We start from the raw sequence: 16398 nt of genomic DNA, 5'->3' as shown, positions 1-16398 counted from the left end.
TAATCTGCAAATTGGTTCCAAGAGCATGTCTTAAAATTATTTTATTGTATTGACTCTGTTCATGCTGATAATCCCATCATAATTTTTCAGTATCATTACAAACTGTAGAAAGAGCTTTTCCATAATTAAACTTTAAAGATAGCAACAATGGTATATACATTGTATTGTACCGTGCATGAATCAACTTCATCAGTTGATCCAGAATAGTTTTGAATTGACAACTGTAGCTGCCAGAAGGCTTTTTTGGTCATGTAAGCATATATAAAGTACAAATGCAAGCATACTCAAGGTAATGACCACTATTGGTCACAAATATCTCAATATAAAGACATTCTGTCATATCATTTTGAAGGCATTCCAGACTAAGGAGCACAAGGTTTGTGAGGCATGGAAAACATGACCAACATTTCCTCAATTTTATATATACACCTATTCAACATACAACAGCAAACTGAAAGTTTCTTTAAATTGTTTAATAGGTTATTAACTGCATGTCCCAAGCAGGCATTTCAGCAGTGGTCATTTGTTAAAAGTGTATATTTGGAGAATGAGCTACAACTAATAATATCCAATAAGATTACTGAAATTTGAAGAAAACTCTTTTCCACCATAATTCAGACCCCGTATTGGTCACAGTTCTGGCTACTTATGTGGCTCCATAGCTCAGGGGTTAGAGCACTGGTCTCGTAAACCAGGGGTCATGAGGTCCAATCTCACTGGGACCTAGTGTTTTCCAATGTTAAAATAGTCTATGCAATATCTTTAAGTGAGGAGAACCATTTCAATTTGGATGGTTAATTTGGACAAAGACATATGATGTTCAGTCTAATCTGCTGATTGGTTACAAGAGCATGTCTAAAACATATTTGTTGCATTTTATTGGGCCGATTCTGTTCATGCTGATAGTTCCAACAAGTTTTTCACTATTATTATGAAACTATGGTAAGAGATTTCCAATTATTTTACTTTAATGATAGCACAAAAACACACACATTAGGAGGTTTTAAATCTTCTCACCCTGTTGTACACCTGTTCTGTTTCTGCTGACAGGCATGGTATTATCATTTCAGCTCACTACAGGACACTCTAACACAAAGTTGGAGAGCCATTAAAAATATGTCCAACTTTTTCAATATTTTCTATATAATTCAATTCAAGCAAAGACAGCTAATTTTTGCATTTATTTGATTTTCTGAAAAAGTTATATACTACATGCCTCAATCAAGGATATTGCAAATTTGTAGAATTTTTTTGTGAAAAGTCTACATTGGGACAAAAAGCGACAATAAAATGATAACAGAGATTTGAAATTTGCAGAAGATTTTTTTCCATCACTAAGCAGAATGAACATACATAGTGCTGAAGGCAAGGCTCCATAGCTCAGGGGTTAGAGCACTGGTCTTGTAAACCAGGGGTTGTGAGTTCAAATCTCACTGGGGCCTAGTGCTACTTTCTTGTTACTGCTGCTAAAATATAAATTGCAGCTCCCAATGTCTGCTCAAGAGCTTTAAGTGAGGAGAACCATTTCAATTTGGATATTCAATTTGTACACAGAGTTATGATGTTCAGTCTAATCTGCAAATTGGTTCCAAGAGCATGTCTTAAAATTATTTTATTGTACTGATTCTGTTCATGCTGATAATCCCATCATAATTTTTCAGTATCATTACAAACTGTAGAAAGAGCTTTTCCATAATTAAACTTTAAAGATAGCAACAATGGTATATACATTGTATTAATCTGTATTGTACCGTGCAGGAATCAACTTCATCAGTTGATCCAGAAGAGTTTTGAATTGACAACTGTAGCTGCCAGAAGGCTTTTTTGGTCATGTAAGCATATATAAAGTACAAATGCAAGCATACTCAAGGTAATGACCACTATTGGTCACAAATATCTCAATATAAAGACATTCTGTCATATCATTTTGAAGGCATTCCAGACTAAGGAGCACAAGGTTTGTGAGGCATAGAAAACATGACCAACATTTCCTCAATTTTATATATACACCTATTCAACATACAACAGCAAACTGAAAGTTTCTTTAAATTGTTTAATAGGTTATTAACTGCATGTCCCAAGCAGGCATTTCAGCAGTGGTCATTTGTTAAAAGTGTATATTTGGAGAATGAGATACAACTAATAATATCCAATAAGATTACTGAAATTTGAAGAAAACTCTTTTCCACCATAATTCAGACCCCGTATTGGTCACAGTTCTGGCTACTTATGTGGCTCCTTCTCTCAGGGGTTAGAGCACTGGTCTCGTAAACCAGGGGTCATGAGGTCCAATCTCACTGGGACCCAGTGTTTCCCAATGTTAAAATAGTCTATGCAATATCTTTAAGTGAGGAGAACCATTTCAATTTGGTCACACATTTGGATATTCAATTTGTACACAGAGTTATGATGTTCAGTCTAATCTGCTGATTGGTTACAAGAGCATGTCTAAAACATATTTGTTGCATTTTATTGGGCCGATTCTGTTCATGCTGATAGTTCCAACAAGTTTTTCACTATTATTATGAAACTATGGTAAGAGCTTTCCAATAATTTAACTTTAATGATAGCACAAAAACACACACATTAGGAGGTTTTTAATACTTCTCACCCTGTTGTACACCTGTTCTGTTTCTGCTGACAGGCATGGTATTATCATTTCAGCTCACTACAGGACACTCTAACACAAAGTTGGAGAGCCATTAAAAATATGTCCAACTTTTTCAATATTTTCTATATAATTCAATTCAAGCAAAGACAGCTAATTTTTGCGTTTATTTGATTTTCTGAAAAAGTTATATACTACATGCCTCAATCAAGGATATTGCAAATTTGTAGAATTTTTTTGTGAAAAGTCTACATTGGGACAAAAAGCGACAATAAAATGATAACAGAGATTTGAAATTTGCAGAAGATTTTTGTCCATCACAAAGCAGAATGAACATACATAGTGCTGAAGGCAAGGCTCCATAGCTCAGGGGTTAGAGCACTGGTCTTGTAAACCAGGGGTTGTGAGTTCAAATCTCACTGGGGCCTAGTGCTACTTTCTTGTTACTGCTGCTAAAATATAAATTGCAGCTCCCAATGTTGAAATAGTCTGCTCAAGAGCTTTAAGTGAGGAGAACCATTTCAATTTGGTCACACATTTGGATATTCAATTTGTACACAGAGTTATGATGTTCAGTCTAATCTGCAAATTGGTTCCAAGAGCATGTCTTAAAATTATTTTATTGTATTGACTCTGTTCATGCTGATAATCCCATCATAATTTTTCAGTATCATTACAAACTGTAGAAAGAGCTTTTCCATAATTAAACTTTAAAGATAGCAACAATGGTATATACATTGTATTGTACCGTGCAGGAATCAACTTCATCAGTTGATCCAGAAGAGTTTTGAATTGACAACTGTAGCTGCCAGAAGGCTTTTTTGGTCATGTAAGCATATATAAAGTACAAATGCAAGCATACTCAAGGTAATGACCACTATTGGTCACAAATATCTCAATATAAAGACATTCTGTTATATCATTTTGAAGGCATTCCAGACTAAGGAGCACAAGGTTTGTGAGGCATAGAAAACATGACCAACATTTCCTCAATTTTATATATACACCTATTCAACATACAGCAGCAAACTGAAAGTTTCTTTAAATTGTTTAATAGGTTATTAACTGCATGTCCCAAGCAGGCATTTCAGCAGTGGTCATTTGTTAAAAGTGTATATTTGGAGAATGAGATACAACTAATAATATCCAATAAGATTACTGAAATTTGAAGAAAACTCTTTTCCACCATAATTCAGACCCCGTATTGGTCACAGTTCTGGCTACTTATGTGGCTCCATCTCTCAGGGGTTAGAGCACTGGTCTCGTAAACCAGGGGTCATGAGGTCCAATCTCACTGGGACCCAGTGTTTCCCAATGTTAAAATAGTCTATGCAATATCTTTAAGTGAGGAGAACCATTTCAATTTGGTCACACATTTGGATATTCAATTTGTACACAGAGTTATGATGTTCAGTCTAATCTGCTGATTGGTTACAAGAGCATGTCTAAAACATATTTGTTGCATTTTATTGGGCCGATTCTGTTCATGCTGATAGTTCCAACAAGTTTTTCACTATTATTATGAAACTATGGTAAGAGCTTTCCAATAATTTTACTTTAATGATAGCAAAAAAACACACACATTAGGAGGTTTTTAATACTTCTCACCCTGTTGTACACCTGTTCTGTTTCTGCTGACAGGCATGGTATTATCATTTCAGCTCACTACAGGACACTCTAACACAAAGTTGGAGAGCCATTAAAAATATGTCCAACTTTTTCAATATTTTCTATATAATTCAATTCAAGCAAAGACAGCTAATTTTTGCATTTATTTGTTTTTCTGAAAAAGTTATATACTACATGCCTCAATCAAGGATATTGCAAATTTGTAGAATTTTTTTGTGAAAAGTCTACAGTGGGACAAAAAGCGACAATAAAATGATAACAGAGATTTGAAATTTGCAGAAGATTTTTTTCCATCACTAAGCAGAATGAACATACATAGTGCTGAAGGCAAGGCTCCATAGCTCAGGGGTTAGAGCACTGGTCTTGTAAACCAGGGGTTGTGAGTTCAAATCTCACTGGGGCCTAGTGCTACTTTCTTGTTACTGCTGCTAAAATATAAATTGCAGCTCCCAATGTTGAAATAGTCTGCTCAAGAGCTTTAAGTGAGGAGAATCATTTCAATTTGGTCACACATTTGGATATTCAATTTGTACACAGAGTTATGATGTTCAGTCTAATCTGCAAATTGGTTCCAAGAGCATGTCTTAAAATTATTTTATTGTACTGATTCTGTTCATGCTGATAATCCCATCATAATTTTTCAGTATCATTACAAACTGTAGAAAGAGCTTTTCCATAATTAAACTTTAAAGATAGCAACAATGGTATATACATTGTATTAATCTGTATTGTACCGTGCAGGAATCAACTTCATCAGTTGATCCAGAAGAGTTTTGAATTGACAACTGTAGCTGCCAGAAGGCTTTTTTGGTCATATAAGCATATATAAAGTACAAATGCAAGCATACTCAAGGTAATGACCACTATTGGTCACAAATATCTCAATATAAAGACATTCTGTCATATCATTTTGAAGGCATTCCAGTCTAAGGAGCACAAGGTTTGTGAGGCATAGAAAACATGACCAACATTTCCTCAATTTTATATATACACCTATTCAACATACAACAGCAAACTGAAAGTTTCTTTAAATTGTTTAATAGGTTATTAACTGCATGTCCCAAGCAGGCATTTCAGCAGTGGTCATTTGTTAAAAGTGTATATTTGGAGAATGAGATACAACTAATAATATCCAATAAGATTACTGAAATTTGAAGAAAACTCTTTTCCACCATAATTCAGACCCCGTATTGGTCACAGTTCTGGCTACTTATGTGGCTCCATCTCTCAGGGGTTAGAGCACTGGTCTCGTAAACCAGGGGTCATGAGGTCCAATCTCACTGGGACCCAGTGTTTCCCAATGTTAAAATAGTCTATGCAATATCTTTAAGTGAGGAGAACCATTTCAATTTGGTCACACATTTGGATATTCAATTTGTACACAGAGTTATGAGGTTCAGTCTAATCTGCTGATTGGTTACAAGAGCATGTCTAAAACATATTTGTTGCCTTTTATTGGGCCAATTCTGTTCATGCTGATAGTTCCAACAAGTTTTTCACTATTATTATGAAACTATGGTAAGAGCTTTCCAATAATTTAACTTTAATGATAGCACAAAAACACACACATTAGGAGGTTTTTAATACTTCTCACCCTGTTGTACACCTGTTCTGTTTCTGCTGACAGGCATGGTATTATCATTTCAGCTCACTACAGGACACTCTAACACAAAGTTGGAGAGCCATTAAAAATATGTCCAACTTTTTCAATATTTTCTATATAATTCAATTCAAGCAAAGACAGCTAATTTTTGCGTTTATTTGATTTTCTGAAAAAGTTATATAATACATGCCTCAATCAAGGATATTGCAAATTTGTAGAATTTTTTTGTGAAAAGTCTACATTGGGACAAAAAGCGACAATAAAATGATAACAGAGATTTGAAATTTGCAGAAGATTTTTGTCCATCACAAAGCAGAATGAACATACATAGTGCTGAAGGCAAGGCTCCATAGCTCAGGGGTTAGAGCACTGGTCTTGTAAACCAGGGGCTGTGAGTTCAAATCTCACTGGGGCCTAGTGCTACTTTCTTGTTACTGCTGCTAAAATATAAATTGCAGCTCCCAATGTTGAAATAGTCTGCTCAAGAGCTTTAAGTGAGGAGAACCATTTCAATTTGGTCACACATTTGGATATTCAATTTGTACACAGAGTTATGATGTTCAGTCTAATCTGCAAATTGGTTCCAAGAGCATGTCTTAAAATTATTTTATTGTACTGATTCTGTTCATGCTGATAATCCCATCATAATTTTTCAGTATCATTACAAACTGTAGAGAGAGCTTTTCCATAATTAAACTTTAAAGATAGCAACAATGGTATATACATTGTATTAATCTGTATTGTACCGTGCAGGAATCAACTTCATCAGTTGATCCAGAAGAGTTTTGAATTGACAACTGTAGCTGCCAGAAGGCTTTTTTGGTCATGTAAGCATATATAAAGTACAAATGCAAGCATACTCAAGGTAATGACCACTATTGGTCACAAATATCTCAATATAAAGACATTCTGTCATATCATTTTGAAGGCATTCCAGACTAAGGAGCACAAGGTTTGTGAGGCATAGAAAACATGACCAACATTTCCTCAATTTTATATATACACCTATTCAACATACAACAGCAAACTGAAAGTTTCTTTAAATTGTTTAATAGGTTATTAACAGCATGTCCCAAGCAGGTATTTCAGCAGTGGTCATTAGTTAAAAGTGTATATTTGGAGAATGAGATACAACTAATAATATCCAATAAGATTACTGAAATTTGAAGAAAACTCTTTTCCACCATAATTCAGACCCCGTATTGGTCACAGTTCTGGCTACTTATGTGGCTCCATCTCTCAGGGGTTAGAGCACTGGTCTCGTAAACCAGGGGTCATGAGGTCCAATCTCACTGGGACCCAGTGTTTCCCAATGTTAAAATAGTCTATGCAATATCTTTAAGTGAGGAGAACCATTTCAATTTGGTCACACATTTGGATATTCAATTTGTACACAGAGTTATGATGTTCAGTCTAATCTGCTGATTGGTTACAAGAGCATGTCTAAAACATATTTGTTGCATTTTATTGGGCCGATTCTGTTCATGCTGATAGTTCCAACAAGTTTTTCACTATTATTATGAAACTATGGTAAGAGCTTTCCAATAATTTAACTTTAATGATAGCACAAAAACACACACATTAGGAGGTTTTTAATACTTCTCACCCTGTTGTACACCTGTTCTGTTTCTGCTGACAGGCATGGTATTATCATTTCAGCTCACTACAGGACACTCTAACACAAAGTTGGAGAGCCATTAAAAATATGTCCAACTTTTTCAATATTTTCTATATAATTCAATTCAAGCAAAGACAGCTAATTTTTGCGTTTATTTGATTTTCTGAAAAAGTTATATACTACATGCCTCAATCAAGGATATTGCAAATTTGTAGAATTTTTTTGTGAAAAGTCTACATTGGGACAAAAAGCGACAATAAAATGATAACAGAGATTTGAAATTTGCAGAAGATTTTTGTCCATCACAAAGCAGAATGAACATACATAGTGCTGAAGGCAAGGCTCCATAGCTCAGGGGTTAGAGCACTGGTCTTGTAAACCAGGGGTTGTGAGTTCAAATCTCACTGGGGCCTAGTGCTACTTTCTTGTTACTGCTGCTAAATATAAATTGCAGCTCCCAATATTGAAATAGTCTGCTCAAGAGCTTTAAGTGAGGAGAACCATTTCAATTTGGTCACACATTTTGGATATTTGTACACAGAGTTATGATGTTCAGTCTAATCTGCAAATTGGTTCCAAGAGCATGTCTTAAAATTATTTTATTGTATTGACTCTGTTCATGCTGATAATCCCATCATAATTTTTCAGTATCATTACAAACTGTAGAAAGAGCTTTTCCATAATTAAACTTTAAAGATAGCAACAATGGTATATACATTGTATTGTACCGTGCAGGAATCAACTTCATCAGTTGATCCAGAAGAGTTTTGAATTGACAACTGTAGCTGCCAGAAGGCTTTTTTGGTCATGTAAGCATATATAAAGTACAAATGCAAGCATACTCAAGGTAATGACCACTATTGGTCACAAATATCTCAATATAAAGACATTCTGTTATATCATTTTGAAGGCATTCCAGACTAAGGAGCACAAGGTTTGTGAGGCATAGAAAACATGACCAACATTTCCTCAATTTTATATATACACCTATTCAACATACAACAGCAAACTGAAAGTTTCTTTAAATTGTTTAATAGGTTATTAACTGCATGTCCCAAGCAGGCATTTCAGCAGTGGTCATTTGTTAAAAGTGTATATTTGGAGAATGAGATACAACTAATAATATCCAATAAGATTACTGAAATTTGAAGAAAACTCTTTTCCACCATAATTCAGACCCCGTATTGGTCACAGTTCTGGCTACTTATGTGGCTCCATCTCTCAGGGGTTAGAGCACTGGTCTCGTAAACCAGGGGTCATGAGGTCCAATCTCACTGGGACCCAGTGTTTCCCAATGTTAAAATAGTCTATGCAATATCTTTAAGTGAGGAGAACCATTTCAATTTGGTCACACATTTGGATATTCAATTTGTACACAGAGTTATGATGTTCAGTCTAATCTGCTGATTGGTTACAAGAGCATGTCTAAAACATATTTGTTGCATTTTATTGGGCCGATTCTGTTCATGCTGATAGTTCCAACAAGTTTTTCACTATTATTATGAAACTATGGTAAGAGCTTTCCAATAATTTTTCTTTAATGATAGCAAAAAAACACACACATTAGGAGGTTTTTAATACTTCTCACCCTGTTGTACACCTGTTCTGTTTCTGCTGACAGGCATGGTATTATCATTTCAGCTCACTACAGGACACTCTAACACAAAGTTGGAGAGCCATTAAAAATATGTCCAACTTTTTCAATATTTTCTATATAATTCAATTCAAGCAAAGACAGCTAATTTTTGCATTTATTTGATTTTCTGAAAAAGTTATATACTACATGCCTCAATCAAGGATATTGCAAATTTGTAGAATTTTTTTGTGAAAAGTCTACAGTGGGACAAAAAGCGACAATAAAATGATAACAGAGATTTGAAATTTGCAGAAGATTTTTTTCCATCACTAAGCAGAATGAACATACATAGTGCTGAAGGCAAGGCTCCATAGCTCAGGGGTTAGAGCACTGGTCTTGTAAACCAGGGGTTGTGAGTTCAAATCTCACTGGGGCCTAGTGCTACTTTCTTGTTACTGCTGCTAAAATATAAATTGCAGCTCCCAATGTTGAAATAGTCTGCTCAAGAGCTTTAAGTGAGGAGAATCATTTCAATTTGGTCACACATTTGGATATTCAATTTGTACACAGAGTTATGATGTTCAGTCTAATCTGCAAATTGGTTCCAAGAGCATGTCTTAAAATTATTTTATTGTACTGATTCTGTTCATGCTGATAATCCCATCATAATTTTTCAGTATCATTACAAACTGTAGAAAGAGCTTTTCCATAATTAAACTTTAAAGATAGCAACAATGGTATATACATTGTATTATTCTGTATTGTACCGTGCAGGAATCAACTTCATCAGTTGATCCAGAAGAGTTTTGAATTGACAACTGTAGCTGCCAGAAGGCTTTTTTGGTCATATAAGCATATATAAAGTACAAATGCAAGCATACTCAAGGTAATGACCACTATTGGTCACAAATATCTCAATATAAAGACATTCTGTCATATCATTTTGAAGGCATTCCAGACTAAGGAGCACAAGGTTTGTGAGGCATAGAAAACATGACCAACATTTCCTCAATTTTATATATACACCTATTCAACATACAACAGCAAACTGAAAGTTTCTTTAAATTGTTTAATAGGTTATTAACAGCATGTCCCAAGCAGGTATTTCAGCAGTGGTCATTTGTTAAAAGTGTATATTTGGAGAATGAGATACAACTAATAATATCCAATAAGATTACTGAAATTTGAAGAAAACTCTTTTCCACCATAATTCAGACCCCGTATTGGTCACAGTTCTGGCTACTTATGTGGCTCCATCTCTCAGGGGTTAGAGCACTGGTCTCGTAAACCAGGGGTCATGAGGTCCAATCTCACTGGGACCCAGTGTTTCCCAATGTTAAAATAGTCTATGCAATATCTTTAAGTGAGGAGAACCATTTCAATTTGGTCACACATTTGGATATTCAATTTGTACACAGAGTTATGATGTTCAGTCTAATCTGCTGATTGGTTACAAGAGCATGTCTAAAACATATTTGTTGCATTTTATTGGGCCGATTCTGTTCATGCTGATAGTTCCAACAAGTTTTTCACTATTATTATGAAACTATGGTAAGAGCTTTCCAATAATTTAACTTTAATGATAGCACAAAAACACACACATTAGGAGGTTTTTAATACTTCTCACCCTGTTGTACACCTGTTCTGTTTCTGCTGACAGGCATGGTATTATCATTTCAGCTCACTACAGGACACTCTAACACAAAGTTGGAGAGCCATTAAAAATATGTCCAACTTTTTCAATATTTTCTATATAATTCAATTCAAGCAAAGACAGCTAATTTTTGCGTTTATTTGATTTTCTGAAAAAGTTATATACTACATGCCTCAATCAAGGATATTGCAAATTTGTAGAATTTTTTTGTGAAAAGTCTACATTGGGACAAAAAGCGACAATAAAATGATAACAGAGATTTGAAATTTGCAGAAGATTTTTGTCCATCACAAAGCAGAATGAACATACATAGTGCTGAAGGCAAGGCTCCATAGCTCAGGGGTTAGAGCACTGGTCTTGTAAACCAGGGGTTGTGAGTTCAAATCTCACTGGGGCATAGTGCTACTTTCTTGTTACTGCTGCTAAATATAAATTGCAGCTCCCAATGTTGAAATAGTCTGCTCAAGAGCTTTAAGTGAGGAGAATCATTTCAATTTGGTCACACATTTTGGATATTTGTACACAGAGTTATGATGTTCAGTCTAATCTGCAAATTGGTTCCAAGAGCATGTCTTAAAATTATTTTATTGTATTGACTCTGTTCATGCTGATAATCCCATCATAATTTTTCAGTATCATTACAAACTGTAGAAAGAGCTTTTCCATAATTAAACTTTAAAGATAGCAACAATGGTATATACATTGTATTGTACCGTGCAGGAATCAACTTCATCAGTTGTTCCAGAAGAGTCTTGAATTGACAACTGTAGCTGCCAGAAGGCTTTTTTGGTCATGTAAGCATATATAAAGTACAAATGCAAGCATACTCAAGGTAATGACCACTATTGGTTACAAATATCTCAATATAAAGACATTCTGTCATATCATTTTGAAGGCATTCCAGACTAAGGAGCACAAGGTTTGTGAGGCATAGAAAACATGACCAACATTTCCTCAATTTTATATATACACCTATTCAACATACAACAGCAAACTGAAAGTTTCTTTAAATTGTTTAATAGGTTATTAACTGCATGTCCCAAGCAGGCATTTCAGCAGTGGTCATTTGTTAAAAGTGTATATTTGGAGAATGAGATACAACTAATAATATCCAATAAGATTACTGAAATTTGAAGAAAACTCTTTTCCACCATAATTCAGACCCCGTATTGGTCACAGTTCTGGCTACTTATGTGGCTCCATCTCTCAGGGGTTAGAGCACTGGTCTCGTAAACCAGGGGTCATGAGGTCCAATCTCACTGGGACCCAGTGTTTCCCAATGTTAAAATAGTCTATGCAATATCTTTAAGTGAGGAGAACCATTTCAATTTGGTCACACATTTGGATATTCAATTTGTACACAGAGTTATGATGTTCAGTCTAATCTGCAAATTGGTTCCAAGAGCATGTCTTAAAATTATTTTATTGTACTGATTCTGTTCATGCTGATAATCCCATCATAATTTTTCAGTATCATTACAAACTGTAGAAAGAGCTTTTCCATAATTAAACTTTAAAGATAGCAACAATGGTATATACATTGTATTAATCTGTATTGTACCGTGCAGGAATCAACTTCATCAGTTGATCCAGAAGAGTTTTGAATTGACAACTGTAGCTGCCAGAAGGCTTTTTTGGTCATGTAAGCATATATAAAGTACAAATGCAAGCATACTCAAGGTAATGACAACTATTGGTCACAAATATCTCAATATAAAGACATTCTGTCATATCATTTTGAAGGCATTCCAGACTAAGGAGCACAAGGTTTGTGAGGCATAGAAAACATGACCAACATTTCCTCAATTTTATATATACACCTATTCAACATACAACAGCAAACTGAAAGTTTCTTTAAATTGTTTAATAGGTTATTAACAGCATGTCCCAAGCAGGTATTTCAGCAGTGGTCATTTGTTAAAAGTGTATATTTGGAGAATGAGATACAACTAATAATATCCAATAAGATTACTGAAATTTGAAGAAAACTCTTTTCCACCATAATTCAGACCCCGTATTGGTCACAGTTCTGGCTACTTATGTGGCTCCATCTCTCAGGGGTTAGAGCACTGGTCTCGTAAACCAGGGGTCATGAGGTCCAATCTCACTGGGACCCAGTGTTTCCCAATGTTAAAATAGTCTATGCAATATCTTTAAGTGAGGAGAACCATTTCAATTTGGTCACACATTTGGATATTCAATTTGTACACAGAGTTATGATGTTCAGTCTAATCTGCTGATTGGTTACAAGAGTATGTCTAAAACATATTTGTTGCATTTTATTGGGCCGATTCTGTTCATGCTGATAGTTCCAACAAGTTTTTCACTATTATTATGAAACTATGGTAAGAGCTTTCCAATAATTTAACTTTAATGATAGCACAAAAACACACACATTAGGAGGTTTTTAATACTTCTCACCCTGTTGTACACCTGTTCTGTTTCTGCTGACAGGCATGGAATTATCATTTCAGCTCACTACAGGACACTCTAACACAAAGTTGGAGAGCCATTAAAAATATGTCCAACTTTTTCAATATTTTCTATATAATTCAATTCAAGCAAAGACAGCTAATTTTTGCGTTTATTTGATTTTCTGAAAAAGTTATATACTACATGCCTCAATCAAGGATATTGCAAATTTGTAGAATTTTTTTGTGAAAAGTCTACATTGGGACAAAAAGCGACAATAAAATGATAACAGAGATTTGAAATTTGCAAAAGATTTTTTTCCATCACAAAGCAGAATGAACATACATAATGCTGAAGGCAAGGCTCCATAGCTCAGGGGTTAGAACACTGGTCTTGTAAACCAGGGGTCGTGAGTTTAAATCTCACTGGGGCCTAGTGCTACTTTCTTGTTACTGCTGCTAAAATATAAATTGCAGCTCCCAATGTTGAAATAGTCTGCTCAAGAGCTTTAAGTGAGGAGAACCATTTCAATTTGGTCACACATTTGGATATTCAATTTGTACACAGAGTTATGATGTTCAGTCTAATCTGCAAATTGGTTCCAAGAGCATGTCTTAAAATTATTTTATTGTATTGACTCTGTTCATGCTGATAATCCCATCATAATTTTTCAGTATCATTACAAACTGTAGAAAGAGCTTTTCCATAATTAAACTTTAAAGATAGCAACAATGGTATATACATTGTATTGTACCGTGCAGGAATCAACTTCATCAGTTGTTCCAGAAGAGTCTTGAATTGACAACTGTAGCTGCCAGAAGGCTTTTTTGGTCATGTAAGCATATATAAAGTACAAATGCAAGCATACTCAAGGTAATGACCACTATTGGTTACAAATATCTCAATATAAAGACATTCTGTCATATCATTTTGAAGGCATTCCAGACTAAGGAGCACAAGGTTTGTGAGGCATAGAAAACATGACCAACATTTCCTCAATTTTATATATACACCTATTCAACATACAACAGCAAACTGAAAGTTTCTTTAAATTGTTTAATAGGTTATTAACTGCATGTCCCAAGCAGGCATTTCAGCAGTGGTCATTTGTTAAAAGTGTATATTTGGAGAATGAGATACAACTAATAATATCCAATAAGATTACTGAAATTTGAAGAAAACTCTTTTCCACCATAATTCAGACCCCGTATTGGTCACAGTTCTGGCTACTTATGTGGCTCCATCTCTCAGGGGTTAGAGCACTGGTCTCGTAAACCAGGGGTCATGAGGTCCAATCTCACTGGGACCCAGTGTTTCCCAATGTTAAAATAGTCTATGCAATATCTTTAAGTGAGGAGAACCATTTCAATTTGGTCACACATTTGGATATTCAATTTGTACACAGAGTTATGATGTTCAGTCTAATCTGCAAATTGGTTCCAAGAGCATGTCTTAAAATTATTTTATTGTACTGATTCTGTTCATGCTGATAATCCCATCATAATTTTTCAGTATCATTACAAACTGTAGAAAGAGCTTTTCCATAATTAAACTTTAAAGATAGCAACAATGGTATATACATTGTATTAATCTGTATTGTACCGTGCAGGAATCAACTTCATCAGTTGATCCAGAAGAGTTTTGAATTGACAACTGTAGCTGCCAGAAGGCTTTTTTGGTCATATAAGCATATATAAAGTACAAATGCAAGCATACTCAAGGTAATGACAACTATTGGTCACAAATATCTCAATATAAAGACATTCTGTCATATCATTTTGAAGGCATTCCAGACTAAGGAGCACAAGGTTTGTGAGGCATAGAAAACATGACCAACATTTCCTCAATTTTATATATACACCTATTCAACATACAACAGGAAACTGAAAGTTTCTTTAAATTGTTTAATAGGTTATTAACAGCATGTCCCAAGCAGGTATTTCAGCAGTGGTCATTTGTTAAAAGTGTATATTTGGAGAATGAGATACAACTAATAATATCCAATAAGATTACTGAAATTTGAAGAAAACTCTTTTCCACCATAATTCAGACCCCGTATTGGTCACAGTTCTGGCTACTTATGTGGCTCCATCTCTCAGGGGTTAGAGCACTGGTCTCGTAAACCAGGGGTCATGAGGTCCAATCTCACTGGGACCCAGTGTTTCCCAATGTTAAAATAGTCTATGCAATATCTTTAAGTGAGGAGAACCATTTCAATTTGGTCACACATTTGGATATTCAATTTGTACACAGAGTTATGATGTTCAGTCTAATCTGCTGATTGGTTACAAGAGTATGTCTAAAACATATTTGTTGCATTTTATTGGGCCGATTCTGTTCATGCTGATAGTTCCAACAAGTTTTTCACTATTATTATGAAACTATGGTAAGAGCTTTCCAATAATTTAACTTTAATGATAGCACAAAAACACACACATTAGGAGGTTTTTAATACTTCTCACCCTGTTGTACACCTGTTCTGTTTCTGCTGACAGGCATGGAATTATCATTTCAGCTCACTACAGGACACTCTAACACAAAGTTGGAGAGCCATTAAAAATATGTCCAACTTTTTCAATATTTTCTATATAATTCAATTCAAGCAAAGACAGCTAATTTTTGCGTTTATTTGATTTTCTGAAAAAGTTATATACTACATGCCTCAATCAAGGATATTGCAAATTTGTAGAATTTTTTTGTGAAAAGTCTACATTGGGACAAAAAGCGACAATAAAATGATAACAGAGATTTGAAATTTGCAAAAGATTTTTTTCCATCACAAAGCAGAATGAACATACATAATGCTGAAGGCAAGGCTCCATAGCTCAGGGGTTAGAACACTGGTCTTGTAAACCAGGGGTCGTGAGTTTAAATCTCACTGGGGCCTAGTGCTACTTTCTTGTTACTGCTGCTAAAATATAAATTGCAGCTCCCAATGTTGAAATAGTCTGCTCAAGAGCTTTAAGTGAGGAGAACCATTTCAATTTGGTCACACATTTGGATATTCAATTTGTACACAGAGTTATGATGTTCAGTCTAATCTGCAAATTGGTTCCAAGAGCATGTCTTAAAATTATTTTATTGTATTGACTCTGTTCATGCTGATAATCCCATCATAATTTTTCAGTATCATTACAAACTGTAGAAAGAGCTTTTCCATAATTAAACTTTAAAGATAGCAACAATGGTATATACATTGTATTGTACCGTGCAGGAATCAACTTCATCAGTTGTTCCAGAAGAGTCTTGAATTGACAACTGTAGCTGCCAGAAGGCTTTTTTGGTCATGTAAGCATAT

General features: G+C 34.9%; 9 non-coding genes across 9 annotated transcripts; all 9 read left to right on the top strand.

The window, feature by feature from the left end:
* The first annotated feature begins 1369 nt into the window (after window positions 1–1369).
* Window positions 1370–1442, top strand: TRNAT-UGU (transfer RNA threonine (anticodon UGU)). The gene has a single exon. It is a non-coding gene; the product is annotated as a tRNA-Thr (tRNA).
* Window positions 1443–2963: 1521 nt separating this feature from the next.
* TRNAT-UGU (transfer RNA threonine (anticodon UGU)) lies at window positions 2964–3036 on the top strand. The gene has a single exon. It is a non-coding gene; the product is annotated as a tRNA-Thr (tRNA).
* Window positions 3037–4568: 1532 nt separating this feature from the next.
* On the top strand, window positions 4569–4641 carry TRNAT-UGU (transfer RNA threonine (anticodon UGU)). Its single transcript has one exon. It is a non-coding gene; the product is annotated as a tRNA-Thr (tRNA).
* Window positions 4642–6183: 1542 nt separating this feature from the next.
* Window positions 6184–6256, top strand: TRNAT-UGU (transfer RNA threonine (anticodon UGU)). The gene has a single exon. It is a non-coding gene; the product is annotated as a tRNA-Thr (tRNA).
* Window positions 6257–7798: 1542 nt separating this feature from the next.
* TRNAT-UGU (transfer RNA threonine (anticodon UGU)) lies at window positions 7799–7871 on the top strand. Its single transcript has one exon. It is a non-coding gene; the product is annotated as a tRNA-Thr (tRNA).
* Window positions 7872–9398: 1527 nt separating this feature from the next.
* Window positions 9399–9471, top strand: TRNAT-UGU (transfer RNA threonine (anticodon UGU)). Its single transcript has one exon. It is a non-coding gene; the product is annotated as a tRNA-Thr (tRNA).
* A 1542-nt stretch (window positions 9472–11013) lies between these two features.
* Window positions 11014–11086, top strand: TRNAT-UGU (transfer RNA threonine (anticodon UGU)). The gene has a single exon. It is a non-coding gene; the product is annotated as a tRNA-Thr (tRNA).
* A 2375-nt stretch (window positions 11087–13461) lies between these two features.
* Window positions 13462–13534, top strand: TRNAT-UGU (transfer RNA threonine (anticodon UGU)). Its single transcript has one exon. It is a non-coding gene; the product is annotated as a tRNA-Thr (tRNA).
* Window positions 13535–15914: 2380 nt separating this feature from the next.
* On the top strand, window positions 15915–15987 carry TRNAT-UGU (transfer RNA threonine (anticodon UGU)). The gene has a single exon. It is a non-coding gene; the product is annotated as a tRNA-Thr (tRNA).
* Window positions 15988–16398: the final 411 nt, after the last annotated feature.

The sequence above is a fragment of the Pseudophryne corroboree genome, chromosome 11, assembly GCF_028390025.1.
Source record: "Pseudophryne corroboree isolate aPseCor3 chromosome 11, aPseCor3.hap2, whole genome shotgun sequence".
NCBI lineage: Eukaryota > Metazoa > Chordata > Amphibia > Anura > Myobatrachidae > Pseudophryne > Pseudophryne corroboree.
This window is presented reverse-complemented; position numbering and strand designations above follow the sequence as displayed.